The following is a 5,958-nucleotide window of genomic DNA, read 5'->3' on the forward strand; positions in this document are numbered from 1 at the left end:
GGACTACATCCGACTCCAGCAGACTACGCAGTATGAACTTAGAGACTGCTGTGTCTTTGATTCGTGGCTCAGCGATAGAGTTCCGGACAGCGCCATTCAGCTAGACGGGCTCGTTTCGTGCTAACAGAAAGGCAGCTCTGTGGGTAAGACTCGCGGTGGTGGCTTGTGTGTTTACATCAACACGGAATGGTGCAATAATTCTATGCTAGTCCCTAGTTAATGCTCATCACTGGTGGAGCTTGTGACTGTTAGATGCAGACCTTTTTATTTACCACGGGAATTCATCACTGTTATTATAACCGGAGTTTACATTCCCCCCAGCGCTAATGCTAAGGAAGCGCTTGGTGAACTGTATGGTTCTGACAGACTGTTTATTGTCACCGGAGATTTCAACCATGCAAATCTCAAGACAGTGCTCCCTAAATTCCATCAGTATGTGGACTTTGCAACGAGAGGGAAGAACACGCTTGATCTTGTTTACACAAACATTCCAGGTGCGTACCGGGCGGAGCCCCGCTCCCACCTCGGCTACTGCGACCACATCTCTGTTATGCTAATTCCAGCATACAGACCGCTTCATCAGACACACAAAGCTGCTCCAGAAGCAGGTGAAAACCTGGTCAGCAGGAGCCATCTCTGCTCTTCAGGACTGTCTGGCACATGTTCAGGGAGGCTGCAACATATGGCAACTCTACCAACTTGGAGGAATACACAGCATAGACTGCGGAGGTGCGTGCACTGCTGAGGACCCGAGACTCTGCCTTCAGAGCAGGCGACAAAGCTGCCCTAAGAACAGCTATGGCCAAACTGTCCCGGGCCATCGGAAAGGCAACGCGCACACACGCCCAGAGAAATTGGAATGTGTTCTTTATAATTTAGTTTTTGACACAGAATCAATTTTTTCTCATACGTCAAAATGTCAAATGTTAATTTGAGTGGATTGTCTCTCTCCACATGAAATGTGAATAGGCTGGGGCACCCCATAAATGAAGGAAGGTTATTTCTCTTCTTAAGCATAAGAAATAAGATATATTACGATTGTATCACTATACTATTGGCTGTTGGTTGTTCTTTGTTATATGAAAGGTATAAATATTATGCTTGCCGTAATAAACTTTGAGTAGATTGAATAGAAACAACCGTGTGTTGTCGTTCTTTCTTCTCCCTTCATGAAGTCTCCAGATCCGCAGACTCCCGACTGCACTTACCTGGGCATGCACAGAAAGGGACCGAGGAATTCTTGATGGTAGAAGTGTTGTGTGCTAAACTACAATGAGATCCAAGTTTCATTCCTAACAGTGTTTCTTAAAGAAATGCATATTTATCTGCAGTCATTATTGTTTTAGCAGAAATTCAGGGGCAAAGGTTGATTTTGGCTAATCTTTAAGCACCTTACGCTAACAATCAGGGCTTTTTTATAGATCTTGAAGGGGTTTTGCAAGCCGCTGGCACCCCTTATGATTTAATATTGGGACTTTAATCTTTTGATTGACTCAGTCCTTGATCATAGTGAAGCAAAAGTGTGTAAGCCCCCTAGAACAACATTGACACTTCTCAGGATGTGTCAAATCTTGGTCTTACAGATATTTGGAGACATTTTAATCCATCTGGTAGGGACTACACATTTTATTTACATTTATATTTTTCATCAGTCCATAAGATTTATTCTAGAATATATTTTTTATATCTAAGTCCCTCAATTCATCTGTTGTTGATTGCTCAATTAGAAACATTTTAGTCTCAGATCACACCCTGGTGAGTTGAGAGGTGTTACCACATATAGAGAAAAGTTGGTGCTTTAATGTATACCTTTTGCAAAATCCAACAAATGTTAAAAGCTGAAATCAATGTTTATATGGAGACCAACTGGTCTTCAGTATCCTCTGTGGGCATGGCTTGGGAGGCACTTAAGTTGTCTTGCATTTGTTCTTTTGAAAATTTGGTTCAACATTTTGGGATTCCCAGATCTCAGTTTTATAGCTATTTACAACTGCCCCACCTGATCTATACTATTTTTGGGGAGTAGCATACACCCCTCTAAAGTGACAGATACTCTGGGAATGGTAATTACTGATTTTGGAAAAGGTAATGAGGCATCAGTGTATTACTCCCTGCTAACTCATAGTCTTGGAGATGGAGCTTAAACTTCTATCAAGAGAAAGATTTCAACTTGGTATTGGAGGAGGGAGAGTGGACTAGGATTCTAAAAAACATAAAGTCTACATCTAGAGATGCAAGGGTGCACCTTATGCAATTCAAGATTTTACATAGATTTTATTGGACTCCATCTAGGTTGTATAGGTTTGGTCTTAAAGACACACCCACCTGCTGGCGATGCCCCAGACTCAGGATGGGGCGATGGGTCGGTCATCACTGTGGGAATAGTCACATAGAGGATTGGGTTCTGACCTGTGTGATGATCGCCAAGCAGATTAATTTGAGGGGTTGGAGGTCAGCTGGTGCGCACCCATTTTGGGAGTGGTGAATAATCATGGGATAGCACCTTCTAATGGGATAAGGCCACACAGTCTCATTAATAATTATGAGACACTGATGATGTGATTATGTATTATAGTAAGTGGAAACTTCACATCATGTGACGTTGACTCGATGTTGACTTAAACCCGGAAGACATGAATAGCTTAAAAAATCCCTAAATTAAACACTTTCCTCTTAAAAATAAAATTAATGTATACTAACATTATCTTCTATAATTTGCAACACTTACATATCTGTTTAAATCTCAGAAAATGTATTTTAGTGTTTCATGATCATTTAATAACATTAATTTCAATCTTTATTGGCAAGATGAACTTTCAGTGCATTCAGAAATTATTCAGACCCCTTAATTTTTCACATTTTGTTTAGTATCATCCCTATGTTGAAAAGCTTTAAATAATTTGGTAACACTTTCTATAAAGCCCATATTTACAATGCATTTTAAAGTTATTATAAAGCATTAGTAATGTCTTATAATATACCTTATAATATGTTAGTAACTTCTTATAAATAAATGTGTCCACAATTTTTATAAATTATAATACTTACCTATTCGTAGTTCTACCTAAGAGTATAATGCATTATAAAACAAGCAACATCCAATTTTTATTTTTTTTTTATATATATATTTTATTTAAAGGTGTATTGTGAGACATTATGAATTCAGAATAATGCATTATAAATATGGGCTTCATAGAAAGTGTTACCATTATTACCGTATTACCATTATCAATCTGCACTCCATACCCCATAATGACAAAGCAAAAAACAATTTGCAAATGTTTTAAAAAGTAAAAACTGAAATATCACATTGACATAAGTATTTAGACCCTTAACTCAGTACTGAGTTGAAGCACCTTTGGTAGTGATTACAGCCTCAAGTCCTTTTGGGTATGATGCGACAAGCTTTGTACACCTGGATTTGTAGATTTTCTGCCATTCTTATTTGCAGATCTTCTCAAACTCTGTCAGGTTGGATGGGGACCATCAGTTGACAGCCATTTTCAGGTCTCTCCAGAGATGTTCGATTGGGTTGAAGTCCAGGCTTTGGCTGGGCCACTCAAGGACAAGTGTAACCAAGGTTACCAGAGAGTAACAGAAAAAATTATTGTCATTAATATAAGAATGTAATAATGGGAGAATTATTGAAAACTATTCAAATGAAGAAACTTTATAAAAGAAAATATTAATTTCATACGAACGTATATTTTCATTTTGGTATTAGTGTGACCAATGGTTATGAGTTTTGAACTTGAGATGAGCCAATGCGAGCGCAGAATGTGGCGCAGCGGAAAAATTGATTTCCGGGTTTCACACGAGGTTTATGCGTGAAGTTAGAGGCAGCTCTCTCTCTCTCTCGTGCACGGATAGCTGATGAGCGCGGTGTCACGACGCTCCGGGAAACAAAGAAAATAATCTTCTAGATGAATACTGTCGATGGATTGATGTGAGTGAAATGACGCGTTTTATTTCCTATTAAGTTATGAGTGATGTTGGTATTGTTACGAGAGTGAAACAGACATTCAGCTTGTTAATATAAAAGTGTATAGTGATATACATATACTTCAGTAGCATCAGAGTATTGCTGAAGTGTTTATGGAGTGTATTTTTGATTAAAAAGGGTAGAGAGAAGGATTTAAAGGGGACGTGCTGTACCTGCACCATTCTGGAATTTTCTGTGAGTTAACGATCTCCTTGGTAAATCAAATTGCTTTGTAATTGTTACAAATCAGACTGTTATTGTTGTATAAGAGAAAAAGAAAGACAAATTAAATCTGTGAGTGATTTATGTGTATAAACAGAGTGTAATGCTGTATTTGGTAAATAACAGCTAACTGTGCTTGAATAGGTGACAGAAAAGTGGTTAATAATATATTAATGAATGCATTATGTTGGGAAAATAGTCACAAACCATACATATGTAAGAGAAATATTCTTTATTTGAAAAATGCATATGTTCAAATTCTGTGTAAAATGTACAATGGTTTTATTTACTTTCATGCGTTAAAAAACTTTATTGTATGTTGTTACAATGAAGATATTCATGCTATTTTTTGTGACCTTGTCTGTTCAAGGTCAGGTTTTTTTTTTTTGTTGTTCTATTTCTTCCAAGTCCGATTGATGTCCTCATGTCTGAGGTGATGATGTTCTGGTCCCTGTATTCTGGATTTGTCCCAGCCTTCCAGTGGTTCTGAGGAGGGTTTGGACTGGCGAGCCTCCCTTGAGTCTATTCTTGGATCTTTCAGTTGAGGAAAGACAAGTCTTAGCACTGATTTGAACTGCGAATGGTAGGGAAAGGAATAACTTTCATCATCTTTTGTTTTTTTTCTGGGATGGAGACCTTTTTTCCTCATCAACAGATAAAGGACAATTAACTTTCTATGGACTTCTCAAAGAACAATATACAGAAAAGACTGAATGTTTTTAATATATTTAATTGAACAAATGTTGTTGTTCAATTAGGTGTCATATTGTTTATTTGGGGTTTTGATAATTGATACTGATTGATTACCAAAGAGACAAGTGTGTACAAGTACAACGAGTGAGTACATTTAACCTCAATAGAGTTGAGGGAACACTGCAGTAACCGTAGTGAGCTGACTTTACCTTGTTGAAACCCAAAGAGAAAAATTGAGACCTAGAGAAACAAAGGAAACAACAGCAAGATTTGGGAAGCTGCATTCTTGTTGAAAAAAGAAATACACATTTATATATTTTTTTATTTTATTTTATTTGTTTATCAATTAATGTAATTCACCTGTTGAGTATTTTGAAAATACACATTGTGGGTTCAAACGAGTGTTCACTGTTGTTGTGGCATCTTTCTCAGCAGCGAGTCTATTTCTTCTGGAACGCTGGTCAATAGATTGACATATAACAAGTTATTTATTAGCCTAATCTACCTACAGGTTAATAGCCAGAGAGTAAGCGCTATACAATCACAGAGTTGTCCCAAAGCCACTCTTTTATGGTCTTGGCTGTGTGCTTAGGGTAATTGTCCTGTTGGAAGGTGAACCTTCGGCCCAGTCTGAGGTCCTAAGCACTCTAGACCAGTTTTCATTAAGAATATCTCTGTTGTTTGTTGCGTTCAGCTTTCCTTCAACCCTGACTCGTCCCCCAGTCCCCCAAAGCATAGTGCTACCACCACCATGCTTCACTGTTATTGCACAGGAAATGAGCGTGTCTGTCTCCTCAAGACATGACGCTTGGAAATGAGAACAAAGTTTAAATCCTTAAAACTGTTATTTTCACTGGCTGCCATTCTCTATTGCACACACGCTGGGTCATTCTCACACGGTTTCACTTTTGACACTGGTTTAGATAACAGTTAGAGAGCATGTGATGAGGAGGAGGGCATGTGTGCAAGAGAGGAGAGAGAGACACACACACACACAGAGAGTGGCCGCTTGTGTCTCTCTCTCCCCCTCTCTGGCATCCCCAGCTCTTGCCTTATCTCCC

General features: G+C 38.5%; 1 long non-coding RNA gene across 1 annotated transcript; it reads left to right on the forward strand.

Annotated features, from left to right (window-relative positions):
* The first annotated feature begins 3,798 nt into the window (after positions 1-3,798).
* On the forward strand, positions 3,799-5,532 carry LOC127629624 (uncharacterized). Its single transcript, XR_007968788.1, has 3 exons — positions 3,799-3,946; positions 4,121-4,197; positions 4,575-5,532. It is a non-coding gene; the product is annotated as an uncharacterized LOC127629624 (long non-coding RNA).
* The last annotated feature ends 426 nt before the right edge of the window (positions 5,533-5,958 follow it).

The sequence above is a fragment of the Xyrauchen texanus genome, chromosome 36 (assembly GCF_025860055.1).
Source record: "Xyrauchen texanus isolate HMW12.3.18 chromosome 36, RBS_HiC_50CHRs, whole genome shotgun sequence".
Lineage (NCBI taxonomy): Eukaryota > Metazoa > Chordata > Actinopteri > Cypriniformes > Catostomidae > Xyrauchen > Xyrauchen texanus.